Source organism: Patella vulgata, chromosome 7 (genome assembly GCF_932274485.2).
Source record: "Patella vulgata chromosome 7, xgPatVulg1.2, whole genome shotgun sequence".
NCBI classification, from domain to species: domain Eukaryota; kingdom Metazoa; phylum Mollusca; class Gastropoda; family Patellidae; genus Patella; species Patella vulgata.
Genome location: NC_065885.2, coordinates 42,353,206 through 42,380,817, shown reverse-complemented (window position 1 = coordinate 42,380,817; position 27,612 = coordinate 42,353,206). Strand labels below are relative to the sequence as shown.

At 35.5% G+C, this 27,612-nt stretch overlaps 1 protein-coding gene and 1 long non-coding RNA gene across 2 annotated transcripts in view; one reads left to right on the top strand and one right to left on the bottom strand.

Annotated features, from left to right (window-relative positions):
- Positions 1-331: 331 nt before the first annotated feature.
- The window catches only part of LOC126828395 (tetraspanin-4), a 222,763-nt gene continuing 195,482 nt past the window's right edge, over positions 332-27,612 (top strand). The window contains exon 1 of the mRNA XM_050558183.2: positions 332-512. The gene's annotated coding sequence lies outside the window, so the exon portion shown is untranslated. The remainder of the gene's footprint in view (positions 513-27,612) is intronic.
- Positions 16,963-19,027, bottom strand: LOC130013667 (uncharacterized). The gene is made up of 3 exons (XR_008788877.1): positions 18,464-19,027; positions 17,830-17,980; positions 16,963-17,510 (listed from the first exon to the last, which is right to left on the bottom strand). It is a non-coding gene; the product is annotated as an uncharacterized LOC130013667 (long non-coding RNA).

Sequence of the window (27,612 nt, the reverse complement as noted above, 5' to 3'; positions counted from 1 at the left end):
TCTCTGTGTGTTCTTCAATACGGTGTGAAAGAAAACCAGTGAACAATGGTGATTGTAAGAATAAGTATGCGACAGAGATCTGGTTCTTAATTATCAGTTACATGAACAAGTAATTACAAACGTATATTAAATGGTCCCACTGTGGGTAATTGCATAGTATTTTTTGTCTACCTTACTCTGTAATTACATATGAAACATGCCCAGATTGAGCGTGACCCTTTACTTCAAACATTAATAACCCAGTGCTCCCAAACTACCATTCTGTTACCATGGAAACGCAGCAGGCTAAAGAAGCACTTGATATAATGTCGTGAAAGCAAACAAACAGTGCAGTACTTTTATATTGGAGTTATTTTTACTGAGACTATTCAATACGATGTTCTTTTAGTGTACATGTATATATAAAAAATCTTCCAAACGATACTTATTAGGCTTTTGAATGACTTCCAAGTACATGATTACGTTATGGACAACCCGATGTTAATCAAGAAGGATAGCTGAATTCTATAACAGTAAGTTGAGATTCCCATTTGATATAAAAACCATAGGCACACCTGAATTAAATAGCTCAAGTTATTTTTGTAATAGAATATCGCTGTGTGTATAATGAGGGTAAATCTTATTTAAGGGTTGGTCGATATTTAAATAATTTCGTTGTTTTAATAACATCCACATTTAATACATATTAAATTTATGACTTATACAACATGGAATGGAGTAGATTATTATAGAAGACTCGGGTTTAGACTCGAATCAGGCTTTATCATGTTCTATCATTATCGTGTTATTCGATGACCCAATGTTACATGTCATATTCGATGACCCAATATTAATTCTTTTAGTCTTACAGCGATCATGATGCTCTTTTCTTTCTCTTTAAAGCATCGACATGTTGTTTTAGACCCAGTCATTAAGACAATGGATATTATTCGATACTACGATGGGGCTCACCGAATAGCGTTCTACACAGACTTTTTTGTGGCCAGTTGTTTTTAATAATAAAAAAAAAATCATTGGGCGGCCGGGGGGTAGTGGACTTACCTATCTGGAATCGAATCTATTCGTGCAGCGTTTCACGATATGACCGCAATCATTCAAAAGATACTGTTCTCCAATATATTTCTACGAAATATTTTAAATCAGCCCAGTCAAAAAGATAAATATATTCATACGTCGTTCAGTATCAATTATTGTTAAGTGAATGTTGGCGACTTTAGTCAATGTTCTGGTCTCTTTAATTACGTCTGCTTTTTATCTCTTAAAATCTCTGATGGTTATTTGGGGGATTTTTAATCCGTTGCAAACTGCAATATTGTGAAAGTTGAATCTCAATGTTCTGGTCTCTTTAATTACGTCTGCTTTTTATCTCTTAAAATCTCTGATGGTTATTTGGGGATTTTTAATCCGTTGCAAACTGCAATATTGTGAAAGTTGAATCTCTAAAAAGAGAAAATCATCCACCCCCTACAGACGATATAAACGGACAATGGCCAAACAAGCCAGCGCCTGCTATAGTTCCTTGACTGGCCTTTTTTTAATCCGATTGAACCTTCGTTTTCTAAATAAAATGTTCAATAATCATTTTGAATATATTTTAAGGTGGATTAAGCCGTGAAAATGAATGATTGTCCTAAAAATACAAACAAATCACGATCAGCTCATTTACTTGAGCATTATTTCATCAATGAATTTGATTATTGAGGTCCTGTTTCGTCGGTTTTGTTTCTTAATATATTTTGATCGTTCAGTTTTAGTATCTTATTTAACACTTTTGTTTTGTGTGTAAGTACAATATATGATAAGTACAATATGTGGCACGTTAATAAAATAGTCTTCTTCTTGTAAGTTTGGGGGTTCTCTCGCATGCACTAACTAATATCAAGTTGTTCATATTTAATTATTGTTTACAGTTATATTATCTAAAATACTTTTGTAAAATGTTTAGCAGACAGAAACCGTTAAATTGTCCACGCCTGTCTTCATAAATTCATACATTTGTTACCATGTGTTACATATGTCAAACAGGTGATCCTGACAAAATTTGTTACAAACTTACCGCTAAGTTAGTTGACTTACTAATGAGAAATTAAAATGCGAAAAAAATCTTTAAAAGTGATCCTGACAAAATTGTTATTTCTCGACAAGCTATTTTTGGACATCTATATGATCGTATTGATTCAATCTATATGCCCATTGGAGCCAGATATCATAATCTTAAACGAATAATAAATATAACTCATTTAAAAAAAATGCTTGTTTTGGAAGCTAAAAATACAGTTTTTTTTTTTCAAAATGACATTACTTCCGGGGATAATGAAAATGTTAAATTAAATCTATGAAATCATAAATGGCATAAGGCATCAACATCAAAACAATGTTTGTTTTGGAAGCTAAAAATACAGGTGTTTTTTCAAAATGACATTACTTCCGGGGATAATGAATATGTTAAATTAAATCTATGAGATCATAAATGGCATAGGGCATCACATGGTGAAAATTTTATGAAAATCGAATAATAATTGCCACTTTTATGGACCAAACACCTTGAAAAGTGTCTTGTAGAAAATCGTCCATTTCTCTGCAACCGTACAAGTTAGAAACCCTTTTGTGGTATCTGTATGATCGTATGGGTTTATTCTGTTTGTTGATTGGAATTAAATATCATAATTTGAAAAACATTACAAATCAGACTCATTTGAATGAAATATCTGTTTTGAATGCTAAACATACAGTTTTTCCCAAATGAGGCCATTTCCAGTGACAGTGTAAATGTTAAAATGGTTTGACCTAGTCAAAATTTGCATTAGGCATCAAATCGTAAAAAAATATTGAAATCAAATGATAATTGACTCTTTTACAGTCTAAATAACGTGAAACGTGACGCATGCAAAATAGCTTATTTCTCGTCAACTGCGCAGATTACAAATTAATTTTCACCTACATTCTCTCCGTAAAGAGTATTGCTACGAGTTTATGAAAGTTACGAAGAAATATTTTAAAATATGTAAACGCTGGATGGGTTGTAAATAGCTTAATTTTACACCTTTTTCACCTTTTAATCGAAATAGCCCGAAAACGAAATCGAAATTAAAAAACTGGTCCCGACATTTTGTGTGCCTTTAAAGGGCGCACCCTTTCAGTTATACCAGATTTGAAAAAAATAATATTTGCTTTCAAAAAGTGGTACCGAACTGGAATAGGGTAAAAACAGGGACTAAAAATTTTGGAAAATGCTCTATTACTTTATTATTTAAACAGATTTTTACAAAAAGGTTACTCATTCAGATAGCTGACCTAATTACGATTATGACGATGTACAATATTTATTGAGTTATTGAAATTTAATTTTCGATATTTTGACATATTTGCAAATATTTAAACAAAAAAAGTCTCATTGGGTAATGGACGTTCTTATGAAATCCAAATGATACAAATTCGATGCGTAAGGCAATAGATTATGGGACGCTGAAAATCTAGAATTTTCCTTTTTAGAGCCTATTCAGACGCTTTTATCACGAAAACTACTTTAAATTTGTTTCTTAAACTTCGGTTACTTAGGGTCCTAACGGTGGTTTAGGGCGTGAATGCAACTCTAAAAGGGTCAATATAGCATAAACGGTCCAAAAAGGGTCCCAATCTTTGAAAAAAAAGTCGAAAATTCGCTATATGATTGATAACGCTTGTAACGGTATAAGGGAGGTACCTACTCCTAACACGATGGGTGAGACAAGCAATTATTTGCTAAATATCGTTAAATAACTGATATTTTGAGGAAACAAACAGTAAAAGATTGGTACTCTGGCGAAAATCGAGATTTCTCCGTCGGGTGTCATTGAATCAAAACAACTAAATTATCGTTTGGTAGCTGATGTGGCTAGATGGATGTAGAACACTATTAATTTTGCATATCTCGGTAGTGCCGTGAAATATTGACAACAGTCTAAAACCCCTCCTGTACGTTGAAGATTAGGGGGTTGTGGGTGTCGGAGACTACGCGACTTGATGCAATGACAGACCATTGTTATTTTTTTATACCGACTTGGCTGATGAAGAAATGTGGTTTAACATCTATCGACACAAAATAGGTCATTTTGGGCAAAACTTATGGTTAATCTTCATTTCAATAATATGCTTGTGCGTTGGGGTCTTTAGCAGTGGGAGGAAACCAGATGACCCTATGCCCTGGTCACGTACAGCAGGGTTCTGGAATCCACAGCACTTTGACTTCGTGACAGAAACTTTCGCAGTGGGAGCAAACCCAGGAGATTGGACAGGTCCTAGTCCTTGTAATGTATAATCTATGACACATCCACACCAATCGATTCAATGATAGACCTCATGATGGAATACGGACGCGTTAACCATTTGGTCACCCCACCCCCATCCCTCCTTTCTACAGCTGCTTAGGTAGAAAATGGCATCAAAGTGGTGCACATTACCAGAAATAGATAATCAATTTAGAAAATTTTGGTATAAAGGATTTTTGCCCGGACAGCAGCGCTATAGGGAACTTATTGTTTTAGGTTGTGTTACGTGCAAACAAATGCGTACATAGGACCTAGCTAGGTTTCTCATCCCTTCTAACTATATGTTGTCCATTGTCAGGCCATCCATCATCCTTACACTTTTCACAAGGGAAGAACCAAGCTGGAAAATCTGATAATTTCTCGACTAATATGGGGATTGACTATTGGATCTAGAGATTAGCGAGTTGTGGTCTAGGGTGTGCATCCAAATGTAAAAGACTTGAAATGATATAAATGGTCCAAAAAGAGCCTCAAACTTTGAAAAAAATTGAAAAATCGAGAAATTACTGAAAATGCTCTTCTATTTTTCTTTTTATTCAAAATTGCTAAATGGGTGTTTCTGAATCTTCTGGTACAGGAATTTAAAGGCCAACGCCACGTTTTAAAACTATCCCGAAATTGATATGTAAACCGGACGTAGTCGATACGATATCCGATATTTTGAAAAAATCCGTAAAAATAAAGATATATGCCAAAAACGCGATTTCTCCGTTGGATATTACCAGATCCAAAGAGCTAAAGTATCGTTCGACAGCTCAGTGAATGGACTTTCGTATGCTTTCTTCGGGTCTGTTAACTGAAAGTCGATTCTGTACTGCCATGCAGGTCTAGTTATTAGGTTTTCAGACTTTCGTCTGAAAGCCTATTGAGATTACTAAAATTATTATTAGCTGTCTGAAAGACTATTGTTTTTACTAAAATTATTAGAGTTTCACACTGCGTAGCCAGTGTGAAACACTATCGTTTTTGTTTGGATTATTATTCTTATTAGGGTTTCACACTGCGTAACACTATTGTTTTTGTTAAGATTATTATTAGGGTTTCACAATTTCAGTATGTGATACCTAATGCCATTTACGATTTCATACAAGTAATTTAAGATTTTCGTTATCACCGGAAGTAACGTCATTTGGGCAAAAACTGTATTTTTAGCCTTCAAAACAGATATTTTATTCAAATGAGTCTGATTTGTAATGTTTTTAAAATTATGATATTTGATTCCAATCACCAGATAGATCGAACCCACACCATCATACAGATACCAAAAATTGGTTTCTAACTTGTACGGTTGCAGAGAAATAGAGAATTTTCTAAAAGTCAATTTTCAAGGTTTTTGGTCTATAAAAGTGGCAATTATTATTCAATTTACATAAAATTTTCACCATGTGATGTCTTATGCTATTTCTGATTTCATAAAACTAATTGAACATTTTCATTATCACCGGAAGTAATGTAATTTTGTCAGGATCACTTACATGTAACAAATGTATACAATGAATTGATACTGCTGGATTTGGTTGATTCTGCGTACATTTTATTTGATATGTGAAATGCTTATATGGAAACCTGTTTACTGGTTTCATCGGTACCGGAAGTGACTTAAGTTCAAGGGTAACGGGGCACCGGTGAAACCCGTTATTACTGCATCGCAGTTCTAATTATTCTTATTATTATTTTCTTTCTTTTTCCATTTTGATTGTATCTCAAAAACTACTTGTCGGATTGATTCGATGTCTTCGGTTTTACTGGGAAAGTGGGTGTGACTTAGAGATTAAAGCTATTTCGAACGTTCTGCGACACTGCGAAATGTCCGAAATCGTCGAAGTTATTGTTTTTATACGCCCACATTTCTAGAGTTATGGCGATTGTGACCGTTTGAATGACAAATGTGATCTGTATGAAATTTATATTCTTTATTTAAATTAGTAAAACGAAAAAGCCTGTCAAATTTCAACAAGTTGAGACGCTTGTTTCAGTTTGTATAACCTTGTAAACCCTCAAACGACAAAATTTATAATCGCATCTGTATGGAACTGTCTTGTAAAGGCCCCCAATTACCTACAAAGGAATAAATATGCGACAACCCTTGACGGCCGTTCGGACGATTTAGCTGCTGTGGGCGTTACCGGTACATTTTCCTTTCGGCAACGGAAGTGGCGTAAATTTAGCAAAAACGACAATTTTGACAGTTCGGTACCACTTTTTGAAAGCAAATATTATTTTTTTCAAATCTGGTATGACTGAAAGGGTGTGCCCTGTAGAGGCGCAGAAAACATCGGGCTCAGTTTTTTTAATTTCGATTTTGTTTTTGGGTCATTTCGATTTAAAGGTGAAAAAAGGTGAAAAATGAGCTATTTACAACCCATTCAGGCTTTTCATGTTTTAATATATTTCTTCGCAACTTTCATAAACTTGTAGCAATAATCCATACGAAGAGAATGTATGTGAAAATTAGTTTGTAATATGAGCAGTTGCCGAGAAATAAGCAATTTTGCATGAGCCACAATTTCCGCTAGTTTGCCTGTAAAAGAGTCAATTATTATTGGATTTTCATAAAAGTAACACCATTTGATGCGTAATGTCAATTTTAACTAGGTCAAACCAATTTAACATTTTCAATGTCACCGGAAATGACGTAATTTGGGCAAAAACTGTATTTATAGCCTTCGAAACAAATAATTTATTCAAATGAGTCGTATTTGTTATTTATTTAAAAATTTGATATTTGATTCAAATCAACTAATAGAATGAACCCATACGATCATATAGATATCACAAAATGGTTTCTACCTTGTTCAGTTGCGGAGAAATAGACGATTTTCAACAGGCAACTTTTCAAGGTTTTTGGTCCATAAAAGTGTCAATTATTATTCGATTTTCATAAAATTTTCACCGTGTGATACCTAATGCCATTTACAATTTTATTCAAGTAATTTAAGATTTTCATTATCACCGGAAGTAACGTCATTTTGGCAAAAACTGTACTTTTAGCCTTTAAAACGGATATTTTATTCAAATGAGTCTGATTTGTATTGTTTTTAAAATTATGATATTTCATTCCAATCAACAAATAGATTGAACCCATACGATCATACAGATACCAAAAAATGGTTTCTAACTTGTACGGTTGCAGAGAAATAGACGATATTCTACAAGTCACTTTTCAAGGTTTTTGGTCTATGAAAGTGGAAATTATTATTCGATTTACATAAAATTTTCACCATGTGATGCCTTATGCCATTTCTGATTTCATAACATTTTCATTATCACCGGAAGCAATGTAATTTTGTCAGGATCACTTACATGTAACAAATGTATACAATGAATTGATATTGCGTACATTTTATTTGATGTGTGCAATGCTTATATGGAAACCTGTTTAATGGTTTGTGACATATGTTCAATGGTAACGGGGCACCGGTGAAACCCGTCATTACTGCATCGCAGTTCTAGATTTTATTATTATTTTTTTTTCGCTGGAGCCTATTTCTCAGTGCCTGTAACAGATACCGATATGGGACCTAATTTTCTATCGGGAAACCATGTGGTGGCTACTTGATAAACTATTTTTGAAACTTCCACGCAGACCGGAAGTGGCCGAATTTCGTGCGGTGCCAAAAAATTAAAAAACGGCCGTAGCTTCGTCAATTCTGTACCTATTTTCATACAAATGACATTTTCAGAAACCCTGAGTCTTTTGTCGGACGATAGCAGTTGAAAATTTCAAATTTCGAAACTTCGTCGCTGACTTCTAGCGTTCAAAAAATGAAAAATTTTGTTTAACAGACAATTTTTGTTATTTTTCAAAATTTTCAAATTTGACCTACATTTTTGGATACCTGAAGACCATCCGATTCTAGAAATATAAGTTATCGCCCTTTATTTTTCGATTTTTTTCGAATTTTCTGCCCATTTCCCAACCCTTATATCTTTGGGAAAGGATAAATCGATATTTCTGAAAGTCCTGGAACATAATGCTATATAGTCAGACCGCTGGATAAAGCAATTTCAACAACGGTCCGGAAACCGGAAGTAGTCGAAATAATGTCCGATATTTCGGAAAACAAAATTAAAAAAATTGGTGTTTTGGGGAAAAACTCGATTTCTCCGTCCAATATCAATGGATTAAACGAATTAAGCTTTCGTTGAGTGGCCCGAGGACTGGACTGTCGTATGATGCCCAATTTATACGGATACTATGACCAAGCAGCAAAATATGACAAGCTGAAAATCAAGTATTTTCTGATTTGGGGCGTTTTTGGACGCCTGTATCTCGAAATCTTAACGCAACTTTTTTTTTAACTTTGTCTATCGAGAGTCCATTCGATAGTCTTGTGAATTATGCCATCCAATAAGACTTTGAAATGTCTGGAATACGATAAAAAAGGGACTGAAAATCGAAAAAAGTCGAAAAATCGTGAAATTTTGCAAAATGCTCTATTACTTTATTATTTAAACAAATTTTTACAAAAAGGATACAGATTCGGATAGCTGACCTGATTACGATTCTAACGATGTATAATATGTATTGAGTTATTGAAATTTAATTTTCGATATTTTGACATTTTTGCATTTTTGGCACCTTTGAACATAGGATTTCTCAGGGTCATTTTATCTGATCAGATAATGTAATATATCATTACAGAGCCCTGTCGCTATTTAATTGCCAAAACTGGTTATTAAAACTATTCCGACAATAATCTCCATACCGAAAGTATTCAAAAAATGAAAAAAAAAAAGGTTAAAAAATTGTCGCTCTTGCGAAAAGCTGGATTTCTCGGTCAGATATTACCGGACCAAAAGAAGTAAAGTGTTTTGGATAGCCCCATTAATGGACTATTATATGGCATCTCAATGGTACGATTTCGATGGTTAGAAAATAAATTGTGGTACGCCGAAAATCTAGTATTTTCCGTTTTTGGAGCCTTTTTAGACGTCTTTTTCTCGAAAACGACAACTCCGATTTTCTGAGTCCTATCGGTAGTCGGTGGTTATAAGTAATAATTGTTAAAAACAAGGGAAAAATCAATATTCAGAACACTATCTGTTAGTTTCAGAGATCTACACGAATTGTAAATGGAATAAAAAAAACAACAAAAAACAGTTTTCCGAATGGGACAAAAACAGTCTTTTAAGTCTCAGAGAACAAATAAAACCTGAAATCATAATTATCAACCTCAACTTTACTTTATGCTAAGAAAGGGGCGACTTTCTTATAAATAGCTGCAGCAGGGAGCTTTATTTTAAATGGTATAAAGAGATGACGTCATGTACAGAAAAAAACTGGGATATTAATTTCAGGGGCAATTGTTTTTTACTGATATGAAATATTTTCACTCTAGAAGCACCAGTGCCAGATATTGGTTAACAGTAGAACACCCTTAGTTCAAATATTGCCACTTAGAAAAATAGCTCTCCATATTATACGTATGCAGAACGTTCCGATTATGACCCTAACGGACTTTCGTCGATATACAGTGTTTATGTTGTTATGATTTGAATTTCTTCATGCAATATTTGTAAATCGCCAGTAGGAATAAATGTCACTTATATAGATACGTTATGCTGGCTGGAATTTGCACGGTAGGCTATAACCTTTGGGTCTGCGCTGAATCATACGGTCTGTCATTGAGTCAACTGGCTGGGTTTCGATTCCCCAGTTGAACGTGACAAGGAGTATGTCGCCTGTCTAAACTCGTGTGTTTTCTCCGGGTCCTCCGGTTTCCTTCAACTGCTAAAGACCCCTACGCGGAAGCGAATTGTTGAAATAAAAAAAAAATAAATCATATGTTAGTCCCGAAATGAACTCTAAACATGCTCGTATAGCGGCGCTAGTCTTCTTTTATAAAGAATTCCAACCGCCAAGGGATCTTTTACGGTCACACCAATGTGTACACGGGACTTCGGAATCGCGTTCATGTCAGCTACTCAAATATGTAACTGTTTCAAAAATTGATTGAATTTTCAATGAAATATCGCCAATTTTCTGGTTTCGTGCACGTTAAAGATTTGACGTCACTAATACAGATAGAGTTCTTTCCCAAACAACGTCATGCCTTTTATCATAGGTGCAGTATTCGATACTACTGTACGATACTACTGCAACCGCTTAACAAATTGGACTTTCTTATAAACAGCGCGAGCCGTCGATTTCTGTCCAGATGATTACCGGTATAAGATAAATTTGACAAAGAAGCAACAATATTAATTCAAAGACTAATTATTACACACAGCTATCAACTATTTCTGTTACAGGGTCACTAAACACATATTTTGGATAGAAGAAAACACTCATAGTTGAAATAATTTTAGTTCAAATATCATCACTGATAAAAGCACTCTTGAATTGGCTCTATACGTTGACAAAACGTACAGATTGTATACCCCACTTATGTTTCGCTTAACAATGAAAGGTGCCGTGTTCAATTTTCGATCCCTTTGTTCTGCTACTCCTGAAATTTGGGACTATTGTAAAATCGTTTTATGTATAACCCTACCGATAGGCCTCTCTGTAGAAGAAGTTCCAAAAAAGAATTATGTTGACTTTTCGAGAAATAGGCCTCTAAAAATGCTCCAAATCGTAAAAATACGACGTTTTCGATTTTTGATCTCTGTTTTCGGCTACCCATGACAATTAGAGAAATTGTACAATGTGTTCACAAGATACACTACTCATTAGACTCTCGACTGAGAAAGTTTTAAAAAAATCGTTGGAGGCGTTTCCGAGAAACATGCGTCTAAATTTGCTCGAAATCGCAAAATACCTTACTTTTCAAAGTCACATAACCTTTTTAGTTTTTGATAGAAACTTGTCGCTGAAGAACCATCTGATAGACAATTCAATTGGCTATTAAACGATATAAAACTTTTACTAATCGACAAGAACACAATTGATACATCGCATTTTCCGCACAGGCACCCATTTTTCACAATTTTGTCAAAGTTTGGATACCTTTCTTGACTACTTCCGGTGATTAGGGGATTTTCATTTATAGTTCATGGACTGGTCTGGTCCTTCAACTTCATATTCCTGAAGTTTCAGAAAAATCGTTGGAGCCGTTTTAAAAAAAATAAGAACTCTACGATTTGACCAAAATGCGAAAAAAAGTGAAAAATCAAAGTCAACATTTCAGAAAAAAACTTATATTGTTGGAATTGGACTGATGTCAGCTATCCGAAAATATAACTGAAATTTAAAAATTCCCAAAAGTAAAAAAATTAGAAAATTTTGAAAATTTTCCATTTTTCACCAAAAAAATTAGAGCGACAAAGTTTCTAATTTCCACAGTTTTGAACTGCTATCTGCTCAGAAATGTCTCCAGCTATCCATAAATGTAAATATCTGAAGAATCCATTGAGAATTAAGAGAATAATGGCCGATTTTCAATTTTTGTGCACGTTAAAGATTTGACGCATTTCCGCTATGCGCACAAATTTCGAAATAGCTTTAAGCAGTAGCTGCACACAACTTTTCCGGCAGAAAATCAAATTTCAAACCTCTATCTCTTATAGTTGCTGAGATCTAGCTTCCCCCAATAAAAAAATAAAAAAATAATAATAATACTAGATCTGCATAGCAGATATGAAAGCTTTCATATTAACTGCAAAGGGGGTTATTAGAATCTATTGAAACAATAAGTATAAATGTCATCAGGTATCTGAAATATTACATTTACCTTATGAACAAAATGGGAAAAATACAAAACAAAAATTGTCGACTTGTGGCTACCATCCAAGGCATATTTAGAAAACCGTATATTATATTTATAGAGTACGCAGGACAGGAATTAGTTGTGCTTCAATGTAAACCGGCCCGTTTCTTGCCTTTAGTTTTAGAGTTAGGTGTGATTTTCAAAAGATTCAATCGGAAATCGCTGAAAATCAATTGGCTTCTTCATCTCATGACCTTAAACACTGTATAAATTTAAGGTCAATCGGATATTGAATTTAGCTTCTAGAGCGTCCACAAGATTTTTTAAAGTGATCAAGGGCAATAACTCTCACGGTAATTATCGGAAATGGCAGTAAATATCAGATATCGCTGAAAATCAATACTGTAGGCATCTTCGTGTCATGACCATAAATTTAGAGTCAATCGGATATTAACTTTGGCCTCTAGAGCGTCCACAAGATATTTTGAAGTGATCAGGGGCCACAACACTGCGCATAAATTTAAAGTCAATCGGATATTAACTTTGGCCTCTAGAGCGTCCACAAGATATTTTGAAGTGATCAGGGGCCACAACTCTGGCAGTAAATATCAGATATCGCTGAAAATCAATCGCCTACTTCGTCTCATGACCTTAACCACTGTGTATAAATTTAAAGTCAATCGGACATTAACTTTGGCCTCTAGAGCATCCACAAGAATTTTTTTAAGTGATGAAGGGCCATAACTCTGACAGTAATTATCGGAAATCGCTGAAATTCAATTTCAATGTGGGCGTATAAAAATTAACCGATGGCATATAATATTTAATGTATGATAAAGACAAAATAGTCGATTTCGGTTTTTGGTGTTGCGCTCATTTTAAAAAAAAATGTCTTTTACGGATAATGTGTATAGTACTAATAGCAATCACATACGGAAGAGGCGATAAGATCCTTTTGCATTTGGAATTTCAAAATTAATTAAAACCAAATTTAAATTCCGAAAATCGGTTGTTTATTTTTTGCTGAAACTCCTTTTTTTAATCTGATCAAAATGGGAGTAAGTCACAGAGTGGTAATTGGCATATTGTGTCCAAATTTCATGGTTTTGGGACAATCGGTGCCGGTTTCGTGGCGAAATTCCACTTTTTTCGCCCTCACAGAAGCCGTAAATGGCGGAAAAAAACGAACGGCAGGAACCGTGTCAAGAACAAACGATCTGAACGAATGCAGGTATCGCCTTGAAGTTTTCAGTGCACCTAGGTACCAACGTGAAAAGTTCCTCGCCGGAATTTGGTAGTCAACGTACCTTTGGTTCCAGCGTGGCACATGCGCGAAGCAAAAAGAAATTACGGTCGATTTTGGGATTTTGGCTATATTTCGGAGTGGTTTGGTAGATGACGGTGGATCAGGGACTCAGATTGATCTAAAATGGCGATCATAACACAACATGATAATCACTTTGAAGTATAGGTAAATTTTCGCGACCGGGTTGTTTTGCTCTACCAAGGCAACGTTCCTGTGCTCCGATTGCCTTCAAATTTGCACAGAATGTACCTTGGGATTCTAGCTATCACATATTAAAAATAGAAGAGTGTTGGATTCCGATGGGATTCTAGCTATCACATATTAAAAATAGAAGAGTGTTGGATTCCGAGAACGTTCAAAATAAATTCAAAACCCACCCCCAACAATCAAAGGTTTTTTGCTTAAAAAATTGCCGTATTTTATCGAATTTTTATTGTTCTTGATATCTGAGGATTTTCTCAATTTAATATGTGATAAATATCATCGCGGCGCAGCCAACCGCTAGAAATTCCAGAGATTTGGACCACCGGAAGGATGCCTCAGCAGTCAAAAAAGGTCAAAATAGGCGATTTCGGTTTCTAGTGTTGATACATCGTTACGGTCATTTTAAAAAATTGTCTTTTAAGGATAATGTGTATAGTACCAATACCTATCACATAAGGAAGAGGCGATAAAATCTCTTTGCATTTGCAATTTCAAAATTAATTAAAACCAATATTAAATTCCGAAAATCGGTTTTTTGCTAAAACTCTTTTTTTTTAATCGGATCAAAATGGGAGTAAGGCACAGAGTCCGGGGTGGTAATGGGCGTATTGTGTCCAAATTTCATGGTTTTCGGACAATCGGTGCCGGTGTCACGGCGAAATTCCACTTTTTTCCCCTCATGGAAGCCGTAAATTGACTTGAAGCCAGGGTCCTTGAAGTTGTACAGCTGCACCCGGTGACCGATATTTATTTAACGGGGAATAAGTGATAATTCATATTATAGCAGTAAATAATTAAAATATTTCATAGGGATTATAATAATATGTATATCTTGTCTGGGTACAGGGTTAAAACCAATATTAAATTCCGAAAATCGTTTTTTTGCTAAAACTTTTTTTTTTTAATCGGATCAAAATGGGAGTAAGGCACAGAGTCCGGGGTGGTAATGGGCGTATTGTGTCCAAATTTCATGGTTTTCGGACAATCGGTGCCGGTGTCACGGCGAAATTCCACTTTTTTCCCCTCATGGAAGGCGTAAATTGACGAAAGGCAGGTGACAAGAACAAACGACTTGAACGAATGCAGGTATCACCTTGAAATTTTCAGGGTACCTAGGTACCAACGTGAAAAGTTGCTCGCCGGAATTTAGTACTCATGGTACCTTTGGTTCTAGCGTAGCGCATGCGCGAAGTCAAATCCAGCTAAACTCGAAAACAACCTTGTCGGCACGGAAAACATCAAAGGAGAAATTCGAATAAAAAATGATACAATGATTTCACACAACAGGCCAGCTATTAGCCTCTCGATTGACAAGAGTTTCATCGCCCTCCATTCATTATAACCAATGTCATCGTGCCCTAAAGAATCAACAAATCAGCTTGCTTATCTCGGCTTACCCTAGGCAAAAAATGCTCATCTTTGGACTCAATCATGACATTGACCTAGTGAACGCCTACACCAAGTTTGAACATTCTAGCTTAATTAGAAGGAGAGTTCTTGTGTTCCAAAGTCCCGGCCCTTCAAATTGCTTCTATTTTTCATTTTCAATTCAAAATGGTGACCATCACGTGACCGAAATCAAAATTCTGATCCGATAGATTTTTAGGCATTCCTTCCAGGATTCCGAAAATATGACGCCCGAGTCTGTAAGTAAAATAGCAAAAAAGCCTTTTTGATTTTTCACGTTTAAAGATGGTGGCACTTCCGGTTCGATCGACAAACTCCATATTTTGTGTACGAATCAGTAATTACTTGTCTAGTATCGAATTTTTTTTTTAGGTCATTCTGACCTATATTTCGACGATTTTTTTGAAAACTTTGATCCTTAATTTCACCAAGGGGAGATAATTTAGAAAATTTCCAAGGACATCATTGAAGTCGCATTGGCAAGATCTACTAACATTCTAAATTTCACGAAAATCGCACAACTATTAAAGAAGTTGTCAAATTGGTAATAACTTCCGGTTCGAAATGACAGCGACGAATTTTCGAAATGCCAAAATCCGAAATTGCAGATTTGAAGTAAATGTTTCAAGATACTCAAAGAAAAAAGAATTAGTAAAATAGGTCAAATAGTCACAAAGTTACAGCATTGTAGGTCAAATGCATTCCTTCGTAAAATTCGGTGATTTCGGATTCGTAAAACGTTTTGAAAATATATTTAATCAACAGCCACCACCCATTTTTGGGGGGATAGGTAAAAGTTTCAGAACGATCCTATGGTTAGATTCTGAGAAATCCGATTTGTGGACAAAACACAAAAAAAAAATAACAATAACTAGATCTGCTAAGCAGATATTAAAGCTTTCATATTCACAGTCACTGTCACATGTCATAGAAATAATATGAACAGAAAAAAAAAAATCATTATAATGAGTAAAAATTTGGTGAAGTTAATTCGATTTTTCACTGGTAAATAATTAAATAGACAAGTGGCATAACTTGACCCGCATCCCATCAGCTATCCTGAAAAATGCTGGAAAAATTAAACAAGTAAATTGTGTTTAGTACTGGGTTAATTAAGACAGGCATATGCCTTTGCTATACAGGATGACATGAGGGAAATTTAGCTTGGGAGGTGTAGGCCTGCAGCCAAAATTTCTAGCTAGCTTAGAAACACAACTCCGCTACACGGTCTTCCATAAAAGAAAAACTATACATTTTTGGAAAGCTTATGATGCCAGGAAGACAAAATCTGGGAGTTCCAAGCAAAATGTTTGCAATTTATTGATTTAGGGCCAGATGAAATTCGTCAAAATTGTCAAATAAATGCTATTTGTGTACTAACAATTCTGAAGTTGACATAAAATTAAATAGTTGGTAAAACACCTCATGCCTTCATCCTTGGCAATGAACAGTTTATTGGACAGATTTTGATGTAAATAAAAATGCTCAAAACACAAATGTCATGGGTGAATAAAGAATTGTGGAAATCCATTAACGGTAAAAAAGAATTATCTCCCTTTCTGTCAAATGCCTGTAATTGATAGACTATCAGGTCTTGTATGAATCATAAGACCAGGTGTGGGCAAACAAGCCCAATAATTATTTTGTTTGTTGGATCTCAAGGGCCTGTTAGGGTTGGTTGTTGGATGTTTGCTCAGAAATTATCGCTTGTATGGAACATGCTCGAGTCGATTTGTAGCATATTCTAGCCAGGGGATATGTTTGACAGTAGTTGAGTGATATGCTTTTGAAATAATGGAGATCAGTAGCACTTTATAAGCATTGAACCACATGATTTTTTTCCACTAAGATAAACATACTAAACCCACATACATGTTCCCTTTCAATTAGCCACTACAGTATTTTTACAACTGTACATGTAGCTGTGAACTACTATTTCGGATATGATTAATGGTCAAATTACAAACATACATGTAGATATAAGTTAAAAAAAATAATTGTGTATCTGGGCTGGAATGAAGGGAAAGGTTAGAAAACAGGATGAACAGTTGTGAAATTATTTATTAAAGTGAAACAATCATTGAAAATCAAAATTAAACAGTTACTCTGCACATCAAATGTCATCAAAGTTAATCTTCATTATCATCATCACTGTCACTAAATGTATTAACATCAAATTCGGTCTCTTTAACAGTTTTTTTTTCATTTTCACATTGACTACACATGCACAGGTCTGTACAAGAAAGGGGGGTTGGGATGGCCTAGAGTGCCGCGCTTCGACCTCTAGCTGGTCGGTCACCTCTGGCTTGTGGCTGTGGCTTTGATCCCAGGTGTGAGCGTATGTGGCATGGAGATAGAGGCGTCTTCTCAACCTCGTGGGTTTCCTCCGGGCACTCCGGTTTCCTCTCACTGCTAAAGACCCATACGCGCAAGCGAATTATTGAAATAAAATTGAAACCGTATGTTAGTCCCAAAATGACCTAGTTTGTGTTGAGTGGACGTTAAACCCCATTTCTCTCTCTCTCTCTCTGTACAAGACAACTTTGCTGGCCATTTATGATTCTTTCTCTTATGACATCTTCACAGAATATATTGTATGTGGTTTAATATTCGACGGAGGGCTAGTCATCTTTGCTGAAAAATATAAATAAACATATACATGTACACAATTAAAACAAAATTCTGGAGCTTGGTTTACTCTCATTAATTTCGTACAACAGAGGAAAAAGACACTTACACAGGGGTTAACATCTTATTTTCATGCAGAAACCAGCTAATGAAGACAGGAAGGCATTAGCAGTACAAGGAGAGATAGAGAGGAGAATTGCGGTTTAACGTCCACTGGACAAAAACATAGTAATTTCAGGACTCACCCATGGTTCAGTTTTATTTGAATAATACCAGTGGCAAGAAGGCGGAGAATACAAATAAAAAAAACATCACAAATATTTACCTTTCTGATAACTGTCTAAGAAATTCAGTACATGTATATTGCCTATAACATTTTTGGTGATATCTGACCTCAATGGCCACACAATCTTGCCCTCTGATATGCCTTAAAATATCTTCATCCTCTTTCAATTCAGCAGCTTTCAACAGTTGGCCTACAAACAAATTTGCAAACAAATTATACACCATATAGCGTTGAATGTTGTTTGTGCTCAAGGGTGGGGGAGGGAATGTCACTTTGAGGCCTACATGTACATGTACCTGGCTGGTCAACTCTGGCATGCGGTTTAGTTCAGATCCTTTGTGTGAGCGGAAATGGTCTAGAGACAGATCGTCTTAGCAAGGCACCTACAAGTGGGCCAAGAAAATAAAAAACAAGTTAACTTCTCTATGTTTCATCCCTTGTGCAAGCAAATGTGCAACACTTTAACCAATGACTGTGCCAAATCAACAAATGGGGTAAAGGGCTTTACTGGCTAGCTTCATAACAATTTTACAGTGATTGCAGTAGCACTTCTGATTCCATTTACAACAAAAACAACAACACAATAATTAAAAACTGTAGGATGAATATATTTAATATTTATTAGTAATAATTATAAATTTAGTAAGTAACATAATATTAACATTAGGCCTACCTGAGCCTGTTTGGGTCTGAGTCTGTGTTAATACATCCTTCTTCCTATTTTCTCCAACAGTGACAAATCTGTCACGTTTTTTACATATAATACACACAACAGGCAGCACCGATTTACTCTTTCTTTTTGCTTCAGGAGCGTAATTTGTTTGGAGAGCTAGGTCCCAGATCGTCTACACTCCCGCTATTCCCTGGTTGGATTGTAGCCGGGGATTTTAATTTTTCTTTATCTATACGATTACGGGCAGACCCAATTCGGAATTTGTCTGTAAAAGGCCTGTAACATGTTGGGTGAAATCCAGTATCTTTTGGCGCGTCGATAAATTCCTTGTTTGATTATATCACCCGAAGTCGCCTGTTCAGCTATCCATTTCGCTCGCCCATCAAGTTTTAGCCATTCATGGGCACATTCACAGAATTTATCCCAGCGAGATTTTGTAAATAATTGTTCTCGTTCCTTTCTAAATCCTTGGTAATGAATAATACAGCGTAAATTTGATTTACGTTACGACAAAGTCTAACACTGTAAGTACCAAATAGTCATACGAGATATGTGCATCTCATCAAATTCAGCTTATACCATACCCACAATAATGTTACGGAGTCAGTGAGTTCAAGTTAGACAATACGCTGACCTTCCACTGACCATGCTTATAATATAAAATCTGTCAATGACAGCTGATTCATTGTTTAGTTTTTTATATGATATATTTAATATCAATAATATATGTATATGCATGCTTTATTTTACTTTACACGACCTCTAAAAATGCCCCAAATCGTAAAAATACGACTTTTTGGATTTCGATCTCCTTTTTTCGGCTACCCCGGACATTTTCAAAAAATGATACAATGATTTCACACAACAGGCCAGCTATTAGCCTCTCGATTGACAAGAGTTTCATCGCCCTCCATTCATTATAACCAATGTCATCGTGCCCTAAAGAATCAACAAATCAGCTTGCTTATCTCTGCTTACCCTAGGCAAAAAATGCTCATCTTTGAACTCAATCATGACATTGACCTAGTGAACGCCTACACCAAGTTTGCACATTCTAGCTTAATTAGAAGGAGAGTTCTTGTGTTCCAAAGTCCCGGCCCTTCAAATTGCTTCTATTTTTCATTTTCAATTCAAAATGGTGACCATCACGTGACCGAAATCAAAATTCTGATCCGATAGATTTTTAGGCATTCCTTCCAGGATTCCGAAAATATGACGCCCGAGTCTGTAAGTAAAATAGCAAAAAAGCCTTTTTGATTTTTCACGTTTAAAGATGGTGGCACTTCCGGTTCGATCCACAAACTCCATATTTTGTGTACGAATCAGTAATTACTTGTCTAGTATCGAATTTTTTTTTTAGGTCATTCTGACCTATATTTCGACGATTTTTTTGAAAACTTTGATCCTTAATTTCACCAAGGGGAGATAATTTAGAAAATTTCCAAGGACATCATTCAAGTCGCATTGGCAAGATCTACTAACATTCTAAATTTCACGAAAATCGCACAACTATTAAAGAAGTTGTCAAATTGGTAATAACTTCCGGTTCGAAATGACAACGACGAATTTTCGAAATGCCAAAATCCGAAATTGCAGATTTGAAGTAAATGTTTCAAGATACTCAAAGAAAAAAGAATTAGTAAAATAGGTCAAATAGTCACAAAGTTACAGCATTGTAGGTCAAATGCATTCCTTCGTAAAATTCGGTGATTTCGGATTCGTAAAACGTTTTGAAAATATATTTAATCAACAGCCACCACCCATTTTTGAGGGGATAGGTAAAAGTTTCAGAACGATCCTATGGTTAGATTCTGAGAAATCCGATTTGTGGACAAAACACAAAAAAAAAATAACAATAATAATCTTAACAGAAACAATAAGCTTTCATATGTAATATGAAAGCTTAATAATCTTAACAGAAACAATAAGCTTTCATATGTAATATGAAAGCTTAACTAGATCTGCATAGCAGATATCAAAGCTTTCATATAAACTTCAAAAGGGGTTATTAGAATCTATGAATCAACAACCACTCTGACGGAAGATATTCTCTGGGCTAAAAAATCTTTTTTCTCTCAGCTACGAGAGATACGTAGAATTAAACCGGCCCAGAGCCGACCGTGTTGATACGAAGCCGCTTATTTGACATTGACACATAACTGAAGGTGAATAGGCCTACCCGTCCAGTTAATACAATGGGCAATCTCACATCGGTCCACTAAAGAGAGGCACATGCTAGTCGCCCCCTACTTCCCCAAGACATTTAGTCCAAACCTTGACTCTCATACATATAAACCATTTGGTACTACATGTACATGTATTTCGTACTTATATCATATTAAACCCCTCGGCCGCCATGTTGAATCACACAGTATTTAACGTTCTATATCCTAACATCTTTATGAAATCAACGACAAATCTAAACTTGGGCACTCCAACCATTTTTATTTTTACATCATTCAGTTTTTTTTAAATAAGTAATTCTATCACAAATTATAGTGAAGACTGGACCACTAAACTAGTTACCCATCAGTTTTTCTTTGTGTTAATGCGTTCTACATTTTCAAAGCAATGATTCTTATAATGTGCGAGCCGCCATGACACCGGCGGATATTATAACTTCGATAGGCGAGAAACTTCAGGTAGCAGTTGGGTTTCATCAAATCATATAATTATGCGGTACGGCTTCACCTTTATTTCAATGGGAATTGGTTTATTATATGTGCAGTGCAGTTTTAGGTCAGTTTATGTGTAAATTAAGGGAGCTATACATAGGCCAGTAACCTTTTTGTAGTCATTTGACTAAAAAAAACTTGCGGAAAGGAACTCCGTAGGACAAGCCACTACTGTGGCAGGAGTAAGGCGGAAGACATCAGTAGTGGAACCATTTCTAAGTTAATCCCGAAGTGCGTTGCTATTGTAAGAATATATAAAATCGGGTTTCCGTTCCGCTTTTTTTTTGCTGTAGTTTGAGTAATGAGTTAGAGCGTATATTTTGTAGTCAAAAAATCATTGCAAATAGAAGACCTCATCCCCACCACCACCAACCTGTAATACACTAGCTAGCTTGTGTATTTCCATATTCCATTTCCGAGAGATAGATAGAGAACACGCGAAATATAAAGTGATTTTTCCTACAATCAGGGACCATAATTCATGAAGTTACGATTCGATATGCGCAAATATCGAAAGGAACCATATCTTTGGGTTATAAACATGCATGTCAAGTTTCATCAAAATCTTTCACTGTGAAAAACCGGGGCTAAGTCATCTGAAATCAAACAAATTTTACAATGTAGGTAGTGAAAACAAAATGTTATGTTAAGCGTTGTTCGAGGGTGGGGTGGGTGCATAAAATTCCATCAAAATCTTTCACTGTGAAAAACCGGGGCTAAGTCATCTGAAATCAAACAAATTTTACAATGTAGGTAGTGAAAACAAAATGTTATGTTAAGCGTTGTTCGAGGGTGGGGTGGGTGCATAAAATTCCATCAAAATCTTTCACTGTGAAAAACCGGGGCTAAGTCATCTGAAATCAAACAAATTTTACAATGTAGGTAGTGAAAACAAAATGTTATGTTAAGCGTTGTTCGAGGGTGGGGTGGGTGCATAAAATTCCAAATGCAAAAGGTTATTTTTCGTGCACGCCAATATGCACACAGGATTTCGATTTTTCGTCCTACCTAAAAAAACTGCACGCAAAGTTAGTTGTCGGGCCTTCGGTCAAGAACCACAGACAAAGGGAGAGAACGGGGACCTCTGTTTTGCATACCATCCAAGCGACTAGGCACTAATCCTTGTACCATGGACGAGGGGACGGGCGTTTTTCGTCCCATCGAAACGACTAGACACAGATCCTTGCTAGGCCTTCCATACTTCACCACTGCCAACGGGGAACCACTTTGACCTCGGGTTTTCGTACCATCCAAACGACTAGACACTAATCCTTGCAAGGCCTTCCGTTCTGCCGCAAATGAGCAACGCTGGCCTCGTTTTGTCGTAACATACAAACGACTAGACAATGTTTCATAATTTAGTCATGTTCGCGTGGGTGGGTTGGCAGCAGAATTGATATGTACATGATAGTGACACGAGGAGGGGGGGGGGAGCGGGGTGTACACAAATCACACAAATCAGAGCTTTGTAATACACGCATATACTTGATATACTAAATACACAAATGGCTGAATTTCGAGACATTTCTGGCACTCTTTTATCACATATATATCAATAAAATATGCCTCAGACCCATTGTTTATTTTTAAATTTGAATTAGACTCGTAACAAAATATATTTTCTGGCAACAAATAGCATATAAATAAAACTAGATTTACTTTCTGATTATTTTTTTTAAATGAAATCATTCCTGGGCTTTTATTGACATTTCAGAAAATGTAGAGTTGGTCCCATGCACTTGAGGCCAAGGTCCTTGAAGTTGTACAGCTGCACCCGGTGACCGATATTTATTTAACGGGGAATAAGTGATAATTCATATTATAACAGTAAATAATTAAAATATCCCATAGGGATTATAATAATATGTATATCATGTAGATGTGCATGTAGGTTAAAATTGTGACCTCTGTAAATAGGCCCGTTCCTTGCATTTAGTTTTAGAGTTAGGAGTGCTAAAATTGAGAGAGCGAAATGGGGTTGATCGACCACTCGACACAAACTAGGTCATTTCGGGACTAACGTATGGTTCAATTTTATTTCAATAATTCGCTTGCGCGTAGGGGTCTAGCAGTGGGGGGAAACCGGGTGATCCTGAAAAAATACACAGGTTGGACGGGCGACCTACTCCTTGTCACGTACGGAAAGATACCCCAGCAGTCAAAATAGGTCAAAATAGGCGATTTCGGTTTCTAGTGTCGATGCATCGTTACGGTCAGTTTAAAAAATTATCTTTTAAGGATAATGTGTATAGTACCAATACCTATCACATACGGAAGAGGCGATAAAATCTCTTTGCATTTCCAATTTCAAAATTAATTAAAACCAATATTAAATTCCGAAAATCGTTTTTTTGCTAAAACTCTTTTCTTTTTAATGTGATCAAAATGGGGGTAAAGCACAGAGTCAGGGGTGGTAATGGGCGTATTGTGTCCTAATTTCATGGTTTTCGGACAATCGGTGCCAGTGTCACGGCGAAATTCCACTTTTTTCCCCTCATGGAAGCCGTAAATTGACGCAAGGAGTAGGGTCGCCTGTCCAACCTTGTGGGTTTTCTCCGGGTCCTCCGGTTTCCTCCCACTGCTAAAGACCCCTACGCGCAAGCGAATTATTGAAATAAAATTAAACCATATGTTGGTCCCGAAATGACCTAGTTTGTGTCGAGTGGACGTTAAACCCCATTTCTCTCTCTCTCTCTCTCCGTAAATTGACTTGAGGCCAGTGTCCTTTAAGTTGTACAGCGGCACCAGGTGACCGATATTTATTTAACGGGGAATAAGTGATAATTCATATTATAGCAGTAAATAATTAAAATATTTCATAGGGATTATAATAATATATCATGTCTGGGTATTACAGGGTTAAAACCAATATTAAATTCCGAAAATCGTTTTTTTGCTAAAACTCTTTTTTTTTAATGGGATCAAAATGGGGGTAAAGCATAGAGTCCGGGGTGGTAATGGGCGTATTGTGTCCAAATTTCATGGTTTTCGGACAATCGGTGCCGGTGTCACGGCGAAATTCCACTTTTTTCCCCTCATGGAAGCCGTAAATTGACTTAGAAAAAAAAAACGACGAAAGGCAGGTGACAAGAACAAACGACTTGAACGAATGCAGGTATCACCTTGAAATTTTCAGGGTGCCTAGGTACCAACGTGAAAAGTTGCTCGCCGGAATTTAGTACCCATGGTACCGTTGGTTCCTGTGTAGCGCATGCGCGAAATCAAAACCAGCTAAACTCGAAAACAACCTTGTCGGCACGGAAAACATCAAAGGAGAAATTCGAATTTTTGAAATATTCAAATACCAAACATTCGACCATGATCCAGGCTATCCTCAAATGTATTAATTTCGGTAATAGGAGACAGATTCTCTAAGCCACGACCAATTGTGTATGTTTTCAAGCCCATAAATGTGGATTTTTCACTAATTTTCATTTTCATTTCAAAATGGCGTCCATCAGTTGACCTAAATCAAAATTCTAAACCGATAGATTTTTAGGCTTTCCTTCAAGCATTCAGAAAATGTAACTCTTATGTCTTTAAGTAAAATATTGCAAAAGCCGTATGGACTTTTCACATTTTGAGATGGTGGCACTTCCGGTTTGCTCGACAAACTCCATATTTTGTGTACTCATCAGTACTGTCTTAGCTAGTACAGAAAAAAAATTTCAAGGCAATCTGACCTATATTTCGTCGATTTTTTTGAAAACTTTGATCCTTAATTTCACCAAGGGGAGATAATTTAGAAAATTTCCAAGGACATCATTGAAGTCGCATTGGCAAGATCTACTAACATTCTAAATTTCACGAAAATCGCACAACTATTAAAGAAGTTGTCAAATTGGTAATAACTTCCGGTTCGAAATGACAGCGACGAATTTTCGAAATGCCAAAATCCGAAATTGCAGATTTGAAGTAAATGTTTCAAGATACTCAAAGAAAAAAGAATTAGTAAAATAGGTCAAATAGTCACAGAGTTACAGCATTGTAGGTCAAATGCATTCCTTCGTAAAATTCGGTGATTTCGGATTCGTAAAACGTTTTGAAAATATATTTAATCAACAGCCACCACCCATTTTTGGGGGGATAGGTAAAAGTTTCAGAACGATCCTATGGTTAGATTCTGAGAAATCCGATTTGTGGACAAAACACAAAAAAAAAATAACAATAATAATCTTAACAGAAACAATAAGCTTTCATATGTAATATGAAAGCTTAACTAGAACTGCGATGCAGTAATGACGGGTTTCACCGGTGCCACGTTACCCTAAACATATTTCACTTCCGGTACCAATGAAACCATTAAACAGATTTCCACCTAATCATTGCACACATCAAATAAAATGGACGCCGAATCAACCAAATCCGGCAATATCAATTCATTTTATACATTTGTTACATGTAAGTGTACAGTACTTCCAGTAATTGGTTCTGAAGGTTTTTATAAATCTTTCCAACAAATTTGGTAAATATCAGCCATTTAAATTGGAGGAAAGAAAAACAAACACAATTTGCAAGAGATGGATAGAGAAGAAAGTTAAACAAGAAAGTTTTTTCATACAATAATATAATTCAGGAAGTAACAATCTGATATGAGCTAATTACCACAGGAACCAACATCTTTTTGGTAATCAATTCATTTTATACATTTAGTGATCCTGACGAAATTACATTATTTGCAGTGATAATGATAAAGATAAATTAGTTTTTTAAAATCAGAAATGGCAAAGACCCAAAACCTTGAAAAGTGACTTGTAGAAAATCGTCTATTTCTCTACAACCGTACAAGTTAGAAACCATTTTGCGGTATCTGTATGATCATATGTGTTCAATATATTTGTTGAGCGGAATCAAAAATCATAATTGTAAAAACATTACAAATCAGACTCATTTGACCAAAAGATCTGTTTTGAAGTTTTTGCCAAATTGACGTTACTTCCGGTGATAATGAAAATCTGAAATTACTTGTATGAAATCATAATTGGTAAAAGGTATCAAACAGTGAAAATTTTATGAAAATCGAATAATAATTGACAGTTGTATGGTCCAAAAACCTTGAAAAGTGACCTGTTCAAAATCGTCTATTTCTCCGCAACTGACCAAGTTAGAAAGGAATTTGTGATATCTATATGATCGTATGGGTTCATTCTATTAGTTGATTGGAATCAAATATCAAAATTTTAAACGAATAACAAATACAACTCATTTGAATAAATTATTTGTTTCGAAGGCTATAAATACGGTTTTTGCCCAAATTACGTAATTTCCGGTGATATTGGTAATGTTGAATTGGTTTGACCTAGTTAAAATTGACATTACGCACCAAATGGTGTAACTTTTATGAAAATCCAGTAATGATTACTCTTTTAAAGGCAAACTAGCGTAAAAAGTGACTCATGCAAAATTGCCCATTTCTCGGCAACTGCTCATATTACAAACTATTTTTCACATACATTCTCTTCGTATGGGTTATTTCTACAAGTTTATGAACGTATCAAAGAAATATTTTAATATATGAAGGCGCTGGATGGGTTGTAAATAGCTTATTTTTACCCCTTTTTTTACCTTTTAATCGAAATGGCCCGAAAACGAAATCGAAATTAAAAAAACTGAGTCCGAGATTTTGTGCACCTTAACAGTGCGCATCTTTTGGATAATATCAGATTTGTAAAAAATAATATTTGCTTTCAAAAAGTGGTACCGAACTGTCAATATTGTAGTTTTTGCTAAATTTACGCGTCTTCTGGTTCCGACAGGAAACTTTACCGGTAACAAAAAAAATGACATTTTGAACCACGGAACATATGAACTAGGTTTTATACAAATCGAACAATAAATAATTAATGTAGGACTGAAAAACTGAATTAGCCAATGGCGGCCAAGGAAAATTACGGAAACAAAAAATGTTGACATTTTTGTTCAAATCAGATGACTCTTTAACCTTGGTTAAAATGTCATATAAAAATATTAATAAATAAAAAAGTTTTTTGTAAAAATTTAAATTTTCAAAATTTGGCGCCTAATATCTTCCAAGATTTGTCGAAAATCAAAAATCAAAAGTAACATAGCTATGTCCCCTGTTTCTGGCTATGTCAAAATGCATCATATGCTAAAATCCAATGATTATTGTTAATATTACGGCAATATTTCAAAAAACGACATTTTCGGTGATTTCGGACATTTCGCAATGTCGCAGAATGCCGGGAATAGCTTTAATCTCTAAGTCACACCCACTTTCCAAGTAAAACTGAAGACATTGTATCGATCCGACAAGAAGTTGATGAGATATAAGCAAATTGGAAAAAAAAAATAATAATAAGAAGAAGAATAATAATAAGAATAATTTTAACAAAAACAATAGTGTTTCACACAAGCTACGCAGTGTGAAACCCTAATTAATCTTAGTAATAACAATAGTCTTTCACCGAAGGTGAAAGCCTAACTAGACTTGCTTGCAAGACTGAAGGCTTTCAC